This window comes from Arvicanthis niloticus, chromosome 9, assembly GCF_011762505.2.
Source record: "Arvicanthis niloticus isolate mArvNil1 chromosome 9, mArvNil1.pat.X, whole genome shotgun sequence".
Lineage (NCBI taxonomy): Eukaryota > Metazoa > Chordata > Mammalia > Rodentia > Muridae > Arvicanthis > Arvicanthis niloticus.
In genome coordinates this window covers 38729799-38752383 of record NC_047666.1, presented here as the reverse complement: position 1 = coordinate 38752383, position 22585 = coordinate 38729799, and the positions used below count along the sequence as shown (strand labels likewise).

The window sequence follows — 22585 nt, the reverse complement described above, 5'->3', positions numbered from 1 at the left end:
GTATTTACTGTATTTTTTGTGCAGCCTTTCCATGCCCTTTTTTGTTTCTTTCTTTCTTTTTTTTTCCTTGAGCTGAAATAGCCTTTCCATGTCAAATTTTAATTTGGGCCTTTAGTAGTTCCATTTGATGTAATAGTTTTGTGTCCTTTGAGTAGTAAGTTGCTTTGTGGCATTATTGAATCCTGTCTTTGTTCAGCTTTGCTATCCTGCTGAATATGTTTGCAAAACACAGACTTTTCAGAACACTGATAATATGAGAATTATTTGATAGGTTTTGTCTTTACTTTCACAAAGGGTATTTGGATCTGGAGTGTCTCACAAACTGAGTAGATTTGTGTGAGTTGTTTCTGGTGTCTTTGGTTTGGGACCCGCAATTCCTGCCTTGTTTCCTTATTCGCTCTTTTGGGAAATGCCAGAGGTGTCTCTTGTCCGTCAGATGTTCCAGCCTGGAAGGAAATGTTGCTGAGCAGCAGGAGTTGTCAGTCACAGCAGAGTGCTAAAGGAAGGCAGTCCTTGCCTGAGACTAGGTTTGGGGCTTTGCAGACTTTCTGCCCAGTGCTCTGTATCTAGTAAATGCTTCCTGCTTGTGGGTCACCCCGAGCTCTGCCTTGGCCACGCTTTGTATTCTAAATACTGTCTCTGGGGTCTTTCTCCTCTAGAAGAGGCCCTAGGTGTTTCCTCCACAGGTGTTTCTCATGTTATGCGTGGGACAATGGGAACTTTGCAGAATAGTTATTTCTGTTGGTAGTCCTAAGGAAAAGCTTTTGGAGGCTCTTTCTGATCCAGGTAAAGGATATATTTTGTGGTGGCATTCATCAGCCCATAAATAAATCCTTCCTTCAGGGAAATTTCTAGATCCATAAATATTTTGGTTTTGTGATGTCTCCTTTTATTAAATGAAGAAAAGAAATCACACTAATGCTTGACACATTTATGTAATTTCTCTTGTTGACTAGATTCTTGAGACTTGGGGTAAGAATTTTTGCTTAATCTGTGTTTTTTCCATGTCTGCTTTGGTTAACTTGGTTTTTGTTCTTTATATGTAACCTTCATTTTTATTCTCAATAAACAGTTTGCTCTTTGACATTCTTTGTTCCTACAGTATCCCCTCTTTCTTTCTTTTGACCCCAAATATAACTTTAGGCAGGGTCACAGATCTTCCAAAGACGAATTTAAACACATATGTGTGTGTGTGTATATATATATGGTGTGTGTGTGTGTGTGTGTGTGTGTGTGTGTGTGTGTCTTGTCCAGTTGGAGTAAAAGCTCAGCTTGAAACCTATAGCAAAGACATGCACTGAGTGTAGTGATTGGTATTCTTCCTGAGGACTGTGCCTTGAAGGGAAGGGGCTTCTGTCCTGTACCCTGCTCTCATTATGAACAGGATGTGGGTTTCTGATATTCTGGGCTTCTCAGTAAATGGCAAGCCTCCAGTTTGAATATGGGAATCACTAACAGTCAGTATTGGTAATCAGTGTGCCCACTGGCCAGAATAGGGACAACTGACTATGCACACTTGTGTTGCATAAATCAGAGAGACAGATGAAGCCATTCTTAAAACTTAAATTCAACGGTTTCTAGAACTATAAATAACCATCAGCATATTTCTGAGTATGTAATAGTTTCTTCCATGCAGATCTGAGTGCTTTATAAAATGGTCTAGGGGGAGGCTGGTAAGGGTACTGATACCATCTTCTAGCCTCTGTGGGCACCAGGCACACAGGCAATGTGCAGAAACACATACAGGTAGAACATCCATATCTATAAAAAATAAGAAAAGTTTTTAAATGTTAATAAAATAAAATGGCTCTGGTTGCTGAGATTGTTATGATGCCATTAGCATGTTAGTGTAATTCCTGCCTTACAGTGGCACATCAATCCCGTAGATGCTGAGTAGCCTGTCCAGTGCCAAGGAGAATGTCACAAGATTAAAAACAACAGAGATTATAGCTCTGCTCACTGTGATCCATGTCATTCTACTGTGGCAACTGCAGCAACTTGGATGGCTTCATGCAAGTTAATGTGTTCTCTCCCATTTCTTCGTATCATTGAAAGTTTACCCAGAAGCATTTTGTAGATGACTTAACCCAATTTTTAAAATTTACCAATTTTTTATTTAGTTCTGAGTGGACTTGAAGAATGTAATTGAGGGGTGTGTGTGTGTGTGCGTGTGTGTATGTGTGTGTGTGTGTATACAGATCCATCTATTTGATGTATACCTGTATATGTATATACTTTTGAGTGTTTGCTTGGAGGCTGGACATCAGCATGGGTGTTCTCCTCAGTCACTTTTTACCTTATTTTCTGAGACAGCTTCTAGGAGCTTACCACTTGTCTGGCCCGTAAGCCTCTGGGATCCTCCACTGCATGCTGCCAAAGTGCTGGGGTTACAGGCATATGCAACTCTGCCCAGATAATTGTCTTCAAATGTTAGACATCTCAAAGCTTCACGGTTTATGGGACAGTTCAGCTTCTTTTTAAAAGATCAACTTATTTGTGAGAAAATTTAATATTTTTTCAAAAAAATATAATTACAGTAATTTTCTCCCTTCCAAATTTGAGCATTTTTAAAAATGTTAAACAGAGGTGCTACAGTGCACATTCACCGTTTGAATTCATTGTATCGTGCATAGTACGGATGGTTTCTTAGTTAACGATTGAAAATGCTTTCCAGCTAATTGAAATATATTAGTCCCTTTAAAAGTATGTGTCTGTGTGAACTGAGATATTTCCATAACAGCAGAGCACTTCAGAGGTACTCCATTCGAATGATCTTTGGGGTTATTTTTGTTTCAATTGTCACTTTATTGCATGATGGCATAATTCATATACAAATTTAGACTGTAACTTGGTAAACTTAGTTGAGCAATAGGTCTCTACAAATTGTTCTTACAAATACCCAGCATTTCCAAATGTAAAGTAAGGATCAGAAATATCTGGCTGAGCAGCATTGGATATCCAGACATGACGGTGCAGGCATGTCATGCTAACACTAGGTAGGTGGAGACAGGAGGACCAGCAGCACTTCAAGGCCAACTGTGCCTATATAACAAGTTTCAGACCAACCTGGGCGATATGACATCTTGATTTTAAAAAAAGACGGGGGTGGGGGGGGGAAGAAACCATTCAGCACTGGAATTCAATTGTGTTGCTGTTAACTCATGACATCTTGATTTAAAAAAAAAAGACAGAGGGGAAGAAACCATTCAGCACTGGAATTCAATTGTGTTGCTGTTATGAACATGCTATGGAGATAGTGTGACAGTCTTCGATGTGTACTTAGATAACCACACCCACATATAATCAACCAACCAGCCTCTTGAGCTAGCCATTGGACTACTCTGTCTAGATATACCACATACCCATGTCTGAGTTATAATGATCAGGCCAAAAATCTATGAGGCTGCCCTTAGTGCTTGAAATCAGATTGTCACTGACTTCTGTCTTGTAACAATGTAGCTAGTCTAGTCTGGCCAGGCAGGTCCTTCATGTCCTCTCTCTTTGCCCCTGGGGCTCTCTTCTTATCTGTGTGGCTGAAGCTAAGTTGTTGCCACAACAGGTGGAAGCCCAAAGTACTTCCTTTGCTTTTAAGCACAAGTTGGAAGCTTGCTCACATGACACCTCTTGCCATGTAATTGGTGAGATTAGAGGCAGGCTCCATGAAGTTTCAAGGGCTGCTGGAAGATGCTTTTGAGTGAAGAAAAGACTGGAAAGGGCTGTGGAGAAAATATATGAGGGCAGACCATTCATAACTTCTTTATTGTGGTAATCTTTTCAGTCTAACCATTCATTTCTGCCTCTTTGACTGCCTGCCTGCCTGCATATCTCCCTCCCTCCTTCCCTCCCTCCCTCCCTCCCTCCCTCCCTCCCTCCCTCCCTCCCTCCTTCCTTCCTTCCTCTTACTCATTTATTGCTGTAAATATCCCTGTGCACACACATTAATCATGAGCACAGGTCTCTATTCAAAATTATTTGCTGTACAGCCTCTGCCCTCATAGGGTTTATATTCCAGAGAAGACAGACTCAGATGTTTCTAATGGCTGTCAGATAGGTTAAATATGGCTGCATTTGAAAGTGACTTAGAGCAAGGAGCCGAGGATGCCCGGGATAGGTTTCAGCCTCCCCCAGCATCAGTGTGAGGTTGACTTCCTTCCCCTTGCAAGAGCAGTGCTGTTGGGAATTATCAGGTGGCTTCGTGTTTCGTTTTCCAAATTCTTGAATTCATAATTAATAATTAAATGAGGTTGATTCACTCATTTAAAATGTATTTACTATGCAGGAACATTGGGTGTTCAGACAGTTTGCTACCCACCACCTTACATCATTTATCATTTCATCAACCAACAAGGAAGTCTTTGGATCAAGTAGCAGCTATTCACTATTCTGCCCTCGGTTCAACCTACTGACAGCAATTACTTCTGCCCCATAGCTTTGCTCACTTTGGGTATGAATGGAACCGTGTAGTCTGTGTTGCTTGGAAATTAACTTCCTCCTGGTAGTATAATTCTTTTAAAGATTGTCCAAGGTATATTGTTCTAAACTACTTAAAAATAATTTTTTTTTTTAGGCTGGAGAGATGGCTTAACAGTTAAGTGCACTGACTGCTCTTCCAGAGGTTCTGAGTTCAATTCCCAGCAACCACATGGTGGCTCATAACTATTTGTAACAGGATTCGATGTCCTCTTTTGATGTGTCTGAAGAGAGCAACAGTGTGCTCATAAAATAAATAAATCTTAAAAAAAAAAAAACCCAATTTCTAGAGTTTTGACTTCTAAGTGCAGTAGAACTTAGCCTGCAATGTTCATAGCAGGGATAGACTGATAGAAAACTTAGGTTTTACATTGTGGGTTTTTTTTTTTTGTTTTGTTTTGTTTTTTTTTTTTTTTTGTGGGCCAGATAAGGTTTCTTAGCAGTCAGGCTTCTAAATGTGATTGTTGATGTTCTGGATCTCCCTGTGTAGCTTAGGCTGGCCTGTAACTCATGATCCTCCTGCCGCCTCTGCCTCCTTTAGCAAATCCTACTGGCAATGTGGTATGGTCATCCAAAACCATCTCAGCTGCTCTGAAACATTGTTTCCATGATCCTAAGCTAATACCCTGTGTAAACAAGAGCTGCTTCATCTTTTGTCAAGGAAACACATTTGTAATTACTGATTTGCAGAGAAATGTGCTCAGTGGAGTTGGTTCTCTACAGAGCTTGTTTGTTCAGATGTACTTAAAATCGCATTTCCTAGTAAAGTTACTAATATTCAAGTGGCCATATTTTACACAGTAATGAAAAACAGAAGGCAGTTGTGGCTGGAGGGATGATTCAGAGGTTAAGAGCACTTGCCGAATTTCTAGAGGACCAGGGTTCAATTCTCACCACCCACATGACAGCTCACAACCACCTGTAACTCCAGCTTCAGGGGCTCCACATTCTCTCAGGGTTTTTTTTTTTTTTTTTTTTTTTTTTTTTTTTTTTTTTTTTTTTTTTTTTTTTTTTGCATTTGGTGCGCAAATATACATGCAGGCAAAACAAGCGTACGCATAAAACAAAAGCAGGAAAGGTATGTATAACTGTTCTTTTCTCCTTTGTGGTATTAGAGATTGAACCCAGAGGCTCCCAAGTGCTAGGCACAAACTCTGATTCTGAGCTATTTCCACAGGCCGAGACATTCTTTTAAAATGGTGTTTTGGGTGTCTTATCTGCTGATGGTGATCATTTTGTAACCCTTTACCCCAAATGTCATGAAAGAAGTCTGCATGTGAGGTCACATGGTCAGCTTAACAGCAAGGTTGCGAATCTCACTCTTCTTAGATGATTCAGAACTGTCAGGAAGAAATACACCCTGCAAGTTTGTAGAAACACAATGGAAGAGCTAGTTAGATTGGAAGTGTGCCTGGGGACGTGACTTGGATATCCAGAAACCACACAAGAAAGTGATCAGACATAAACCAACGGGATGGTGCTAGGAATCAAAAGCTGAGGAATGGACTCAGCTCTTGATTTCCTGAGCACTGGCCAGCTGACCCATCATACTTAGCAAGTAGTAGCCAGTGAGAGACACCATCTCAAGAGGAATGGCATCCAGGCTGTTCTCTAAGCAGTCAGTCACACGTGTACACCCTGATAGAAACATTCACTCAGATGCACATGTACGTGCAAACATGGAAATAGGAATAGCATATCCCTGGGAACCTTGTTCATATTCTCTGTAGGTTTCTCAAGAGTGCCGTGACCTCAGAAGCACAGTTGTAGTAACTCAGATAGAATCTTCCTTACAGGTTAGTACTTGTCCTGATGGCTTCTGCCCAGGGCTGTCTTTGCATCTGATAATTGTGGTATCTTTTTAAAAGACTTCTGATGGTGGAGACTTTGTAAATCTGAGATGAAGCTTAATCATTTGCTTGTTCTCTGCCCCCTATGTGAACGATTACACTTCTGAGGCCTTCAGGTGAAGGGGACTGGGGAGCAAATAAATGAGAAAATACTTCTTCGTTTTTTTTTTTCAGCCTGTTCAAACTGAGTCTTTTTGAAGTATGAAAATCCTGCAGCTTCCCCCTTGAATTTTGTGTATTAGTCCATATGTAGCATATAATTAAAGGTAATTACATGTTTTGTTAATTACCTGACAGTGTGATAAGTTATATAAAATTGCTCTTAATTAAAAAAAGCAAACTGAAATCACTGGGTGGACAGATTATTTCTGTCCATTGGGTCCTGTGATGCTTGGAACAGCCCTCCTCACCTGTGAGTCCTCTATTTGCTCGGAGTGCCAGGCCCTCACTAGAGGTCAGAGGAAATGCCCTGAGATCCCTTCATTACAAAGTGTGCAACTTGCACGTTTAGATCAGTGATTTTTCAGAGTGGGAGTTGGAACCAATTTGTGAATTAGGCAATCATTTTAGTAGGTTGTACTCAAGACTGCGGCGGCGGCGGTGGCGGTGGTGGTGATGGGTGCATATGTATGTACTAGATATATGTGTATATTCATGTGTATGAGCACAGGTGTTGGCGCTTGCCTTCCACTTGGTTTTAGACAAGCTTGCAGGCATTCTCTTGTGTCTGCCTCCCATCTGGCCACAGGAATACTGGGATTACAGGTGTGTGCATCTGACTTTACATGTGTTCTAAGGATCTGAACTCAGATCCTCACGCTTGCCTAGGAATCACTTTATCCACTGAGCCCTCTCTCCAACCGTCAAGTCTGTTTTAAGGGAATATGCATACAGTAGCATCATTTTCTAAAGTATTTCTCATATTATAAATGCACACTATGAGGCTTTTAAACTTAGACTCCATAATGTCAGTTAATGCAACCTGTAAGCCACATCGATTCATTTGTTTGTCTATTCTCCACATCTTTATTAACTGTCTGCTGTGTGCCAGGCATTGTGCTAGGACCTCCCCAGTCTAGTATGAAAGCCACTATTCATTCCACTTGGCGGTTGTTCAACACTTGTCTTATGGTTAACCAGAACTTACAGTAGTATGGGTATAGATTCATAAAGCATTTCAAATCTTTCATCTTGAAAAAGTATGAAAAATTTGCATGCTTTTCATTATTGATGGCAAATTGAAATAGCCAGTTTGGATCCACTGGCCTCAATCAAATAATTAAGTTTTGCCTCGACTGTGTTTTTGCTTACAGTAAGCAGCATGAGTCTGATGACATATGTTGCAAGTCTGGCATTTCCTTTGGGTGGCAGTGTCAGTGGTAAGGGGGAAGTAGCAGTGAGTAGCAGCTACCAAGCCCTCTCCCCACTGCTGTAGGTTGTGCAGATGGTCAGGCCGACATGATCAGGGTGTGCTCATGAAAATAGAGCATGGACAGAGGGGTCAGACACCAGAGGGGACGGGCACAGCTGTAGATAGGTAGTTTATGAAAGTCTCATTGTGGAGCAGACAAGTTTGAGCACGTGCGGAGGAAAGTGTGCTGCTGGTAGCAGCACCCAAGAGGGTGATGGGACATGAGGTCAAGGGAAAACGTGGCTTATTGTATTTTTAGAAAAATGGGATCCTTGGAAGGGCAGCTATAAATGCGTGCTTTAAGTGTATCACTAAAAATCTTGACTTGAAAGTAGCCTGTGGGTGGGGGAGGCCATTTAAGAGGAGATCCTTGAATCCCCTGAGATATGGGACAGTGAACACTAGGCGATTTACACTGTGTGTGGCCATGGGGACTGGTGAGACTCCATTGCTGTTGGAGTTTACCAAGGTAAGCTGAAGACTTCTCCAGTGCAGAGATGGTACTTTTTCAGAGGTGACTCAAAGGCTTTCTTCCTGCGTGATGGGTATTACTAAGAGAAGTCACTGATGGGGCTGCTCTATAGGAATCAGGCTGAAGGCTAGAATTTCTCCTCCAAGCTATTTCTGGAAGGGTAGAACTGCCATCAGTCAGAGGAGGGAGGCCAGTGAGCTGGCACAATGTGGGTAGGGGAGGGAGGGGCAGCATGCAATGGTGACCACTGGGGTTTGCAGCTGTTCACTCTCTTTCTCTCTCAGATGAGATCCTCATGAGCCTTTGGATATGTAGTTCCAAAAATATTCTAGCCAGGGGCTCTCAGTGTAGGATTTACAAGTATATAAGAGATATGTAAGACATGAAGCTTCATGCACTTGCTAAGGAAATGCTACTGAGACAGACAAAGGCTCAGGGCCTATGTTTAAAAGCTACCATTGTTGAAAAGTTTATCAAGGACCCTGAGGAACTGGGGTCAGACAAGGCAGGAAGAGCTAGCTGAACTGCTCATTTAGTAAAGTGCTTGTCACATAAGCATGAGCACCTGAGGGTGATGCTCAGACCCATGAGAAAGCCAGGCACAGTGTCATGTGTTTATAATTCCAGACATATAGCTCTCTGGGGTTTGCTAGCCAGCCACCCTGACCACTCAGCTTGTTCCAAGACAACAAGAGACTCTGTCTTAGAAAACAATGTGGGTAGTACTCTAGGAACATCAGCTGAGCTTGCCCTCTGGTCTCCATAGTTATGCACACACACATAGATCTACACTCATGAACACACACACACACACACACACACACACACCCTCATATAGGGAAAAATGTTGAGATTGTAGTGAATGAGAAACGATTGTGGTGTTTTGAAGGTTGCCATATCACAGCGTAGTGATGTCAAAGAGATGGTAACTAAGACCTGGCCATTATGTTTATCTATGTGGAGCTAGTTTCTCAGTGATAGTAAAACATACTTGAGTTTTAATTCCATGATTCGTTCTGACTCTATCTAATTACTAGTTAGGTGGGCTTATGGTTTAGGTATAAAATGTCTTCAAGGTCTCGTATGTTTTGATTTCTAATGAATTTGGTTGAGAAATGATTGAACCTGATTGGTCTTTTTTGAAGTGGAGACTGGATGGAGTAAGAAAGACAGTGAGGGTGAACTAGCCTTTTTTACTTTTGGCTTCCTGGTCACCATCATGTAAAGAACATCCTCAACTATATGCTTCTACTGCCTGATCATTCTGCCTTGTTGGCCAGAAACAACTGAACCAGCTGACCAGGGCTGATCCCTCCAAGACAGTGAGTCCAGGTACCATTTTCTTTCTTTCAACTCTTTCCTTTAGGCATTTTGTCACAGCAAACAAGACAAAACAAAACAAACAAACAACAAAACAAACAAAAACAAAAAACAAACAAATAAACCCTGACTCAGATGGTTACAGTATTTTTTTCCTTAATATCTTTTCACACTTCCCTTTTTTTAGGGTCACATGTTTGTCCCCAATCCTCATAGCCTCGCTTCTGTGATGTCTGTGTCACAGTCCAGCCAGTGGTGAGAGAACAGAATCCTGTTCTTTTGCTATTTTCCAAACACCTTTTAATCCAATGGCATGGAGATCAGGGCTGCACTTGGGTCTCTATTTAGAATAAACTGTTTTAATATTCTAAGCTGCTCTGTAGCTTGGTGTGGTTAACATACTCTCTAGATTAGTAAGGAACTAGTTTGAACCTGAGCCACACGTCAGTCTGTCACCCTTACCTTCTACTAATATGAGTAGTCTTTGATCTGTGCATTTGCCTTTCAAGTTAACTATGTGTACCCAAGGTCTCTCTTACTCAAAAACCATGAATCACAGTTGGTCATGTTCCTGATACCTGACTCAGCATCTCATGGAGGGAATCGGTGGCAAATAGGAAAAATGATGTGTATAGATGTGCTAGAGGACTGAGTATTAAAGGTGTATTGGGTGAAGGAGGGATAGTCCATCTTTGTGGGCGATTCTGAATAATATACTTACTTCGATTATAACATTATTAAGATAACTATAAAAGCAAATATATATATATTTTATTTATATATATATATATATAACTTTTATATATATATTAAAATATATATATAAAAGCAAATATATATATATTTTATATATATATATATATATATATATATATATATATATATATGAGAAAAAGATACCTGGCAACTTTCCCTAAATAGTTTCTCACTTATCTGTCTCACCATTGTTTCTGGTATGGGAATCTGTCCACATGCACTGCGCTCTGTACTGTTTGCCGGTCCTCATTGCTAACCTGCCAGGACCTCCCCTCTAACCTCCCTGTACCTTCCTATAACTGAACTTTCGTGGTGAGTGTCGCTGCTAGGTCCCCTCCTCCTGCTATACTGGGCATGTAGTTACATCCCTTGCAGTTCCTTGTGCATGCTGGTGTCTCTATGAGGAGCATCATGAGAGGATATCATGAGTCATGAGAGAACATTTAGTTTTAGAAGTTTGTGGAAGGCCTGCTGACATGGCTCAGTGAGTAATGATGCTTGCCGCCAAGCTGGAGGACCCAGGTTCAATCCCTGGGATCTATGTGGGGGAAGGAGAAAACTGACTGTTGTAAGCTGTCCTCTGACCTCTACACTCCTGCGGTGGCATGCACTCTCCTTATCCCCCAATTAAAAAAAAAAATGTAAAAAGAAAAGAATGAATGCTGCTGACATTTTACATTTCCCACACGTCCCTCTTCTTTGAAGAGAAATTAATTTGACGCACATCACACCATTCTGTGGAACCAAGAGCGTATGTTTGGCATATAGTGTAGTTGGCATGAATTTGGGGCAGGAAGTTTCTAAACCTTAAGTTGTGAAGCATATTACTTCTCGTGTTACCCTTTGGACTTGATTCCCAACCTACAGACTGGGAACTGTGGGTCCTTTCTTGGGCCAGCCGTTCAACTCACCTCTTTTTATGATCCTAAATGTCAGTCACCACCACCACCCCACCCAGTCCCACCTCTGCCACCCCTGCAAGTCATTTATTTAACTTGTTTATGGTTACACCTCCCAGTGTCTCTGTGGTTGAGTTTCATTGAGGCTACTCTGGAAAATTCAAAACGTACAGCTCCCAGAATGTAGACACTGAACTTCTCTGGCATCCTTCTCCTAAGAGGCACTGTGAATTGGGTAGGGGGTTCTCGGTGCCTGTGAGGCTCACTCTGTCTGAAGCTGGGCATCTCCCGAAAGAAAATACCTTTTCCTCAGTGTCTGTCACATCTATCTGTCACCCCTTCAGGTGACCCCCTAAGGGAAGTGTTGTAGATCTGTGGACTCAGAGGGGACCAAGGGAAATCTCACTTCCACAATCTGCTGCTTGGCATTTAATGGTTGCTAACAGTGAGACATGGGGAGGAAATGACACACCCAGTACATACCCAATACTGGCAGCCATCCTGCCGGGGGTGCCCCTGTACTGGCAGCCATCCTGCTGTGGGTGCCTCCGTACTGGCAACCATTCTGCTGGGGGTGCCCTCTGACTCCACCTTTTCCTGTTGTGCTGTGATGCCAAAATAAATGGAAATATTACATTTTTTGACTCAAATAATGAATTGGAAACCTAAACATCTTTTCTAAATGTCTAAATCCTTTTCTTGGGTCAGTTCTCTATGTCCTTTTTTCCTTCAAGATATATCAAGGGAATTTACAAGTTTTTTTTTTTTTTTAAACACTATATATGCAAAAACCACTGAAAATGTTTATTTTAGAAAATCTCCATTTTTTTATCTCCTTCTTCTTTGACACCAACATCTCCTGCCTCTCCTTCTTCTCCATCTTTGTTTCTCTCATTCCTCTCCAGCCTGGTTTGTGTAAGGCACCAGCAGATTGGATGGAAGTGTGAATGAAGACTCTTGCTTCACATGTGCGTGTTCATGGACCCACGATAGCACACTTTTAAAGGTTTATCTCATTTTTAACTCTGTGTGTAAGGGCACACACATGTGGGTGTAGGTGCCCATGTGGGTCTGAAAAGATCAGGGAGTCCCTGGAGCTGCACAGGCTTGTACAGCCATCTGATACAGGGGTGGGCACAGAACGCAGGTCCTCTGGAAGAGAAACAGTCAGTCTTAATGGATGAACCATCTCTCCAGCTCTGAGAATATTTATTTTTAATATTTTCATTTGTGTGTGTGCATGCACACACACAAACTCTGAGAACCAAACTCTGGTCCTCAAAAAGAGCAGCAAGTGTTATTTTTAACTGTTGAGCCTCCATTGTAGAAATTTTAAATGGTAAGTAAACAGATTACATAAAATAGAAAAATAATCTAGAATATTAATACTGAAAATAACACACACATACAAATGCATGCAGAGAGAGACAGAAATTTCCTTCTATGGTGTCATTAAACACACATGTGTTTAACAAAAGTATACCATAAGGATTGTTACATGCACTTTAAAAAGTGTTATTACATAGGTGACACTTTCTTATCAAGTTTGATGACATTTTGTTTGTGTGTTCATTTGGTAGTCTAGGAACCTAACTGAGGGACTCACAGGCTAGACAAGAGCTTTGCCTCTGAGGCACACGTACATCCTGAAGTACTCCTTAAGACCTTTGGTCTGCATCATATGGCACTAACTCATGACTCTTTCTCACTGTTTTTTCTTGAAACTGTGTCTAGGTTTTGTATTATTGGTCATAGCTCCGTCAAACACTGAAGCTTCTCAAGTTCTTTCTCTGGTAGAGATCACTGCAAGAAAGGTTACAGAATTTCTGATCTCTCCTCCAGTCCCACCATCTTGCCCTCTCAAAACAGACTGGTTTGCATTTGCTGCTGTCCCTGCACCTTTGCCAGTGGTGGGTCAGTGTTTTGTTGTTGTTGTTCTTGTTGTTGTTGTAATTAAAATGTAAAACAGTGTATTTTGTTGTTGTTATTTACTTGTTGGAGGTCAACATTGACAAGTGGGATCCGGAAGTTTGACTTGTTTTTTTTAAGCTGTTTATGTTTTTTGAATTGTTTACAATGTTTGGGACAGCAAGGTGAAAAGGGAGTAGACAGGTAGAGGGAGCCAGGGTGCTGAAGTAAGGAAGGGATATCATAGTGGGTTACTGCAGCAGCCTTCTGTCTTGGGAAACTTCAAATTCCTTTTGTCCACCCAATTGTCACTGAGTGTCTGCTTGTTCTGCACTGCACTTCAAACACCAGCAGTCTGTCAGTGACCCAAATAAATACATAAAAGGGGCTAATGAAACAAATCAGGACTCTTGGGAAGATGGTGCTTCGGCCTCATTGTTTACTAGAGGACCAGACGACCAGTCTCCAGGAAGTTTCTAGAAAAGACAGCAAAAAACCTAATCCTGCTATTGCTGGCTTAACCCCAGTAGCTGACATTAAGGTGCTGTTCTTCTAGGCCCCTTCAGTAGCATCCTTCTCATCCACTGATGATGACTTCCCTTGTCTCTGGATCCCTAATGGAGACTCTTCTGCAAGTTTCTCCTTCTGTCCCTCCCCTACTAAGCTTACTTCCATCCTCTCTGTGGTCCCAGAGGCCTGAATGAAGTTTGGCCAGGTACACTAAAGCCATCACACCCTCAGGATAGACCTGGATGCTTCAGGGGGGGACATCTTCATTCACCAGCATTATGTGGGGAGCTGTTCAAGGTTGAGTTACAAGGAAGTGTAGTGGGCTCTGCCTCTTCTCTGATGGTGGTGTTACTGAGTGGATTCTATTAGTTGCCTCTCATCCAGCCCCCTGATGACAGAATTACAGAGGGAAGGAAATGCAAAAGCTAAGTACATTTCTCCTCTTTTCTTAGCCCTGTGAGCTGAGCATTATGGAAGGCAAGGCTAAGGCTAAGATCCAGGGTTAGGATCACAGATTCAGTGGCCAGGGTTATACTCTGTTTTCTTCCTGTTTCCACATCCCTGGAAATCTACCTGAAAATTATATTTTTTTGTCTGTGAATTTCTCTGGTTACTTCACAAGTGCTTCCAAATTGGACTTTTTTTTTTTTTTTTAATGGAAATTTAAACAGTTTTAGGTGCCAGCATGATGGCCATGATGCTTGTCCTGTTGAATCTGTGATATAATTCCTGGATGGCTTGTGGAGTAAGCCTTAAAGGCCAGCTTTAGACTTTCAGCACATTTGGTTGGTAGTCTCCAATTGTGAAGTGAGAGATCCACCTCCTATGGACAAGTATAGATTCCACAAAGAATTTGTGTTGTTGCTTAAGAATGTGGGGTTCAGAGCCTTGGGGATTCATCCCTACTCTTTAGCCTTGTGGCCTTCTGAATTAAAACAGTTGGGTCTCAACTGGTCCCTTCCCAATGGAGTGTTGGGAGAGGCACTGGGATTTTCCTCATGCCAAGATTTTTAAGGATATCCTTCCTTGTACAGTGCCTGATAAATATTGCCTACACAGTGCCTAGATCATAGGTAGGTTATCAAAGAGGTTAATTATTTTTCCATTAAATACAATTTCAAGCACTTGAGTGATAGGGGTGTATGTGTGTGTATGTGTGTATGTATATGTGTGTGCACATGCCCCACCACTTATTATAGAAAGACTGATAGAAACAGAGAGGAGACACATTCAGACCTTCTGCTCCTTGCCCCATACTGGGGGAAAAGTTAAGGCCTTGAGTAGAACTGGAATCTGATTTCCAAAGACTAATACTAAAATTTGAAATTATCTTTTTCTTCTGTCCTTATCTGCCTTCAAGGAGGGTTGGTATGGGGCCACCCTGAAGGACCCAGCTGCCCTGTCTTTATACATTTAAATCAGCTCTTATGTACATTACAGTCTTATTTTGTAGATGGAGATCATACAGGGCCTTGCCAATGGCATCTTAAGACTCCTGAATTGAGACAGAAAGAGCTGATCTCACAAATTTTCTAAATCTTGGACTTTTGTTTGCAAAGAGGCTTTCTAGAACTGTTCACGAGAGTCATTGGCTACAAGCTTATTGTGGAGCTGGTGCATACAACCACATATAAAGGGTGTCTGGGCTGAGCATTATGGTGCAGAGCATTAACCCCCCTTCTAAGAAGGATGAGGCAGGAGAATTAGGTTGTTGAGTCCAGTTTCTTTCTACAGTGAGTAAGTGTGTGTGAGTGAGTGGATGGATGGATAGATGGATGGATGGATGAATGGATGGATGGATGGATAGATGGATGGAACAAAAATTGAGCAATAGGCTGGTGCTCCTAGAGTAACTTGGGTAGGAATATTTTCATCAGTTATTCATTCTGTCCAAATGCAGGCACTCATGTAAGCATGTGTACAAAAGCCATACCTATTTGTGAGACCAGAAGAAAGGCTCTTTGTCAGGACTCAGATGTGTTTTGAGGTAGTATGGGATTGGCTTTCTGGACCCACTTGGCAAGAATGGCCTTGACCTTGCCATCAAACAAAGGACTATGTGGCAGCAACCCATTCTCCGAAATCCCTACAATCCATCATCTTCAGTGAGTGAGCAGGATGCATTCATGAAGCCTCACAGGGCATCTTTTCTCTTTGTCCATTCAAAGTATGTACGGTTTGATCCGTCTTCACTTATATATGATAATTCACATCTTAAAAGCAACAGTGAGAAGAACATGTAAGAAAGCAAACACAGCTTTAAAGTCATCCCCAGGGTCTTGGCAACAATCCTTCCAGGAATCTCTTTCTCTGCCTATTTGTCACAGAGGAACCTCAGATATGGGTGACTCCTGAACAGTTGAAATGCACCCGGGCAAAATTCACAGGTGCCAAATGTAACTTCCATAAGGAATTTTTAAAAAGACAAAGAGTAAAATATCTGACAAATTTTAATTAATAATATATGATTAGTAGAGGAGATGTTTTAGAGTCATTATATTTAAGAAAATACACTACTAATATTGATTTCGTCTTTCTTTTCACTTATTAAATGTATCTTCTGGAACACTGAGGATTACATTTCTGGTTCATGTTATAGTCACTTAGAAATCCATCCAGAGTAGAACTCCCAATATAAATCTGCTTTGTTTCTGCCAATGCCTCCCTGTTACTGTATTGTGCTGCCCAGATCTGTGGTTTTTTTTTTTTTTTTTTTTTTTTTTAGCCAATCCCACTCTGTTGAATGTTCAGGGTTGGATAGGATGGAGTTGGTGCAGTCACTTTGCAAGCTTGCCTGTTTTCTTCCCAAGGAGATTATTCAGACCTCATAGAAACAGGATTGACACTCACACCTGGGGAACTATTTAAGGGGCTGTGCTGTGTTTTGTTTACATAGTAGGATGTTCAGCACATTCCACATCCTCTGCTCACTCCCTACCAGAGAGCATCCCTACCCTTTACTCAGTCAGGATAACCAAAAATATCCTCAGATGTTGCAAGGTGTCTGCTGAAGGACAAGTTCACCCAGTTGAAAAATATTGACTGAGGGTGATTTACCAGAATGGGGAAACACTGGATACACAAGTGTGTATATTTGAGCCTGATAAATGTACACTGATTGATGTTGCAGTTTTGTATATATTGCTGAAGTTTCTCTACCATAATATTCCACCACTCAGGAGACTGAACCAAGCAGATCTCTACAAATTCGAGGGCAGCTTTGGGTGCCTAGCCTTTCTAGCTAGTCAGAGCTACATAGTGAGTCTTTGTTGTTAAGTAAATAAATAGATATTAAAAGTTAAAATAAAAATGTGTATTAGTGAGGTATTTTCTGTGAGAATAGAAACAGTTCATATTTCTGTCTAGAGTGCCAGTGACTCTTATTCAGTGGTACAGGGGGCTCTGAGAAGGGCCAGGATGAGTACTTGGTCACTGAATTGCTAGATAAGGATGTATCTGTTCAGAGCTCTCTGATGAATGCCTTCCTGAGCCCATGGGCACAGCCTGGGCATTTTGTCTGGGTATCTAGAATCCCAGAGAGATGCTAAAGAGTAAAAGGTTCTTTGTGCTACATGAGATACCTGGAGTTCTGTGCTTATGATGGAGGAGGAAGATGAGAAACCCTGGAAAGAAACTGTTCATCACTTTGCCTGTATTTTATCACTAACACCTGTCTCAAGGCAAGGGAAAGGAATGGCACTCAGTGGTCCCCAGCCTGGCTTTTTTGGGATGTGTTGTGAGTCAAGGTCAGCTTGGCCAGTTTAGAGAGACTATCTTTAAAAGTAGGATTTTTAGGAGTGGGGTTATTAAGCTCAGTATTAGAGCACTTGCTTAGCCATCAGTACTGAAAAAATTAAAGGTATATGATGAGAATAAGGGTTAGTTATTGTAGTTTTGACATATATCAGGTCCTGCTATATACTTTTATGTGTAACTTTACTTTGTTTTCTTTTCTTGGTTTGTTTCCCTTGTGCCTTTCCTTACAGGAAGGGCACCAGTGTGCACAGCTAAGGCCAGAACTCATCCACAAACCCAGGTCATGGCAGGGCCATGCCATGTGACCAGATTGGGAAGTAGGCAGATTCTGACACCACTGCTCATTAATTCATTCTCTCCTCAGGTGTTTGAGCCTTCTCTCATGTGATTAATTTTCAAATTCTTTGTAGTGAGCCAAAGAAGACATTTTGGGGTCTTGTGTTGCTGGTTACTGATTGGCATTAACAGTGACTCCTTTGATGATGTCTGCTGTTTCCAGACCCTATAGCTGAGGGTTGGTGATTCTGAGAAGATTTCACAGGGAAGCAACCTGGAGAAAAGAAGCAATGTGGAGGAACTACAGGAGATGGACATGGTCTGTGTTGCTACAGCCTGTATCATGTTGAACTGAGCACAGGGAGTAAAGACGGTCCAAGGGGGGCGACAGTGACAGAGTCACAGCCTGATCTTGTGTGCTTGTGATAGAAGGTATGATGGTCATATTTGCATCTTAGGAACATCATGCTGAAATAGTAAATATGCACAGTTAGGAAGGGGTTGGGGACCAGCCTCCTGATAAATGGCAGGCAGGCCAGGCATCCATTCTCTCTATGCAGGTGAGCTTCTTTGCATCTCTTAACTCCTGCTTTCCAAGCTGCTGTGACACCAGTGGCTGGAAGCAGCAAGAGCTGCTCAGGGCCTTCCCTTTGGAGCCTGCAGCCACGATGACTCTTTCTCCATGTGAATGCAACTCCACATGGTGTTGATTCAGGGTACTCACATGGCTACATTATGCTGACAAGGTAGTTGTTGGGGGGAACAATCAGGAGGGTGCATCTGTATGCCTAGCACTTGGGGTTCTCCAGTGTGGTGAACTTTGGGTGAAAGAGGAAGTGGCTAAGTTTCTTCAGGCTAAGTTGAGACCTGGCAGTGAGCTGCTTTGTACTGCTTCACATTTGTCAAAAAGCATCATGTGGCCAGCGTATACTCAGGGGCAATAAGAAGTGATGCAACAGATTGGAGAGTCTTTGGAGCTTCAGTTGTTCTAAACCTCTTCCCAGCAGCTAGGCTAGTTTCTGCTTCTTCCAGGGAGCTGTTCAAGTCTCAGAGTCTTTTTGCAGCTCAATTTCTCAAGGGTCTTCTGAGAAACTCAGGTTCCTCCCTCTGAAAGGAACTCTCAGCTATTATTGCTTACTCTGGTAGGGAGGGGCCTAGTGAATCTGGTCAGTTTCAGGGACTTCCTGATGCTGTATCTTTCTTAAGGAGTGTTCTGAAGGATGGAATGTTTCAATCTCAGAGGAAACTGTTATGCAATATTATACATGCTAAGAAAGTGCTTTATCGTTGAATTTCATCCCAAGATCTAAAAACAACAAACGAAAAAACAAAAAGAAGAAAAATAAGTTTTTGAGACTAGGTCTCATAAGTTCCTCAGGTTGGATTTAAACATGCTATGTAGCTCAATAAATACCCAGAATTACAGAATCCATGAGATTGTAGAGCTGCTCTGCCAGGCGAAGCTGAGACTACCACCTGATAGATTAGGCTGTGGAAGAATAGGAGGGTTTACTAAGCAGCCCAGTGTTGGAGGCAGCATGCTTCTGCTGCTGTGGGCTGCTATAGTTCAAGTACTGTAGGAGGCTGGATGAGCTCCCTCTGGAGCTAGTGTGCAGGAATGGGGAGCAGTATCAGGTCTTGTTTGCTACACAATAAGAACTAAGTGCACTGACTGAATGTCTGAGAAAGGAAGAGGTCCTGGAAAGACAGAGCCAGGCTTTCGAGAGTTCAGGGCAGGGTGTATTCCACACAGCAGCACCAGCAAGTAGGAATACAAGACACATGCATGAGAAACAAAATATAGCCACAGCCTAGTGTCTGAGGAAGAGATGGAAGGGGCCGGAGCAGTAAGTTACTAGAGCAATGGATGGCATGATATGGATCGTAGTGTTGCTTATGGGTAATCAAGGAAGAGGAAATCTTTAGGAGATGTTTAGAAGTTAAAATTAGACAGCAACTTTAATGGGTAGAGTGGGATTTTTGAAGGTGAGGAAGCTATGAAGGGTGACACCTAGATTTTGTGGTTTGTTGCAATGTTGGGGAAAACCTAGAACCTCATCCATGTTTTCAGATGTTCTGTCACTGACCCATGTCATAACACCTAGACTGTCTGCCTCTCTAGATGGTGACATCTTTGCTAAGTTAGTTAGGAAAGTCCCACTGTAGAATAAGAAGATAATGAAATGGCTTGGGTCCATCTCAGATTTTTCAGTATGGAATTCAGTTCAGAAAGTTCAGAGTTACCTATATTTTTACAGTAAAAGTGAGTTTGTAGATGACCCAGTGAACTTCATACATACTCAGGAAGATTTGTTGCTACTGTCCTAGAATTTTTTCTTTTTTGAAAACCCTTTTGCTGAAGTACATGGAAAGAAAGTAGCTTAAATGCTGGGAAGCAAGTAGCAAGGCCACTGTTCTCTGGCCTCACAGAAACTGCCCATGAAAGTAAATGTGCGTTTAGTAGTATACTGGTCAGGTCTCCCATTTCATCACTGGCTGTTTTGGTGTTAGCTCTCACATATCCCCCCGACCCTCGGCTGGTTCATTGGCACTGTGTCTTCTCATCCTCTGCAAATTAGTTTGGTTTAAGTACAAACGAAAACACCAAAGTTACTATATTATTTAAAATTAAAGAATAATTGGACTGAGTACAAACTGCTTTAAAGTGCGCCCCCAGGATATGTTGGAAGTGGGAAGAGACAAAGAGAAAATGCAGAGTGGATAAGTAAGGGAACATGGGGAGAACATGGAGGACCAGCCTCCAGGGCTGGTGTGGGATTGCTACCCTATGTATCACTGTGTTAACTGGTACACACATAGACGCTTAGCCTGTACCTTTACATGCAGGTTTCTACAGTTTTCTGCTGAGCCTGTAAGATATATTATGTCACTGAGCAAGTCAAGGGAAGTCTTTTAGAGATGCTTAGGAGTGGGCTAGAGAGATGACTCAGCCTGTAAAAGCCCTTTCCATGAAATCCTGGTGAACCATCATGTTTGATCCCCGGAATCCAGGGGAGAGAATTGACTCCCCAAAGTTGTCCTCTGCTCTCCACATGTGCATCATACCATACATATATCACACACACACACACACACACACACACACACACACACACACACACAGAGACAGAGAGAGACAGAGAGAGAGACAGAGAGACAAAGAGAGAGAGAGAGAGAGAGAGAGAGAGAAGAGAGAGAGAAGTAATGAAAGTAATAATAAAATAATAATTTTAAAAGTTAGCTGGATTTGGTGATACATGCCATTAATCCCAGCATTTCAGAGACAGATACAGGCAAAACTCTGTGAGTTTGAGGCCAGTCTGGTTTATAGAGTAAGTACCAGGATGGCCAGGTCTACATAGAAAGACTCCGTCTTAAAAACAAAACAAAATAACAACAACAACAACAAAAACCAGAGTCTTAGGAGTTAAAGGGTGCTATTTCACCTGGGTGTTTGGGTTCTCTAACATTGGATAAACAGCTGATTTTCTAGAATTGTGCCTTCCTGGGCCTTGCTTTTGGTGTTTGTCCAAGACAATTACCTGTTCATTCAACACTACCAGATGAATGGTAGTAAAACGGAAGCCTAAGCATAGGGTAGTTGAAATGGTAAAATGAGATTGGTTTTCAGTGAACTGTTACTGACTGTATTCACAAATGCAGTAGAAAACAGCGGACTGTTACTGCAAGGATTTATGCCTGGCCTTCTGATAAAAGGCCTGGGGTCAGAGATGTAACTTGTAGCAGTGTAGTTAGAACACATGAAGAGGTTCCCCAAATTCATTGGTAAATTAAAGTCACACATTTACATATGAATACATACTGTAAACACACATAGTCAGAGAGAGAGACAGATGGAGAGAGAGAGAGAGAGAGAGAGAGAGAGAGAGAGAGAGAGAGAGAAATAAAAGTGGGTAACAATAAGCCATTTGGCCCCAGGAAATTGGTGTGTGTTGGGCGTAGGACTCCTTCTTCCTGTTTGCCCCTCTGTGCTATTTTAGCTTTAATGTATGCGGGAGTGTAATTCCATTTAAGAAGAGTTTCAGTGTATCTAAGAACAAACTGTTAATATCCAAAAGGGCAGCATTCTCTGCTGAAATCGATCAGATACTAGTTTTGATGATGTCTCTTTTAAATTCTTGCTTTTAGTAAAAGCGAAAATCAGATAAGATTGCTGATTGATTTCAGAACCCACCGATAAGAAACAGCCCATTCAGCGTAGATCTCCTCCTCGTGACTGGGACTGCTCAGCTTCCCTCCAGTAAAGCTAATTCCTTTTGTGACCTCCCTCAGTGTATCATGAGGATTTTATACGTGGATGACCTGTAAGACTCAGCCCATGCTGGCTTCAGCAAAAAGAGGATTTCTGATAATTTAACAGTCCAGTGTAGGTCTGGCTCCACTCAGCCTAAGTCCTTATTGTTTTCTTCTGTCTTCTGAGGCAACCCATTTTTGACAAGACTTCATGCTGGTGAGGTACTCTGAGGGTGGAGGTAAAGATTACACATGGCCCCTTGCTCTAGCTCTTCAGAAATGGCCTTAGGTCTTGTACTTCAAAGGCCCTTCAGTATGGATCTTGATGGGGTGGTGTGCCCAGAGTGTCGACTCTCCCCTTCCTCTCTTCTGTTTCCTGTCTGCAATGGCATGGACATTTGGAAACCCAGAGTATCTGTTATTCTGGTGTTCTATAGATCTCAGACACCAGGGTGCGTGTCCTTCAGAGCTCCAGGTTGGGAGAGGAGGCAAAGGTGCCAGCAAGGAAATACTTTGTCCTGTGCAATATCAGACCCAAAGGAGTCACAGTAAAGGGTCAGCTCTGCCTGGGAAAATGAGCAAGAGACTCTCATAGGAAGTGCCACCGAGTTGAGACTTCTTGATAAGGAGTTTCAATTCTATAGCACGTGCCTTAGGAGCTGAGTAAAGCTTTTACAAGAAGAAATTTACACCCACAGGCTCT

The 22585-nt window shown here is 42.0% G+C and overlaps 1 protein-coding gene across 6 annotated transcripts in view; it reads left to right on the top strand.

Annotated features, from left to right (window-relative positions):
* Positions 1–22585, top strand: part of Foxp1 (forkhead box P1) — a 504713-nt gene that overhangs the window by 171158 nt on the left and 310970 nt on the right. The gene's annotated exons all lie outside the window — the stretch shown is intronic.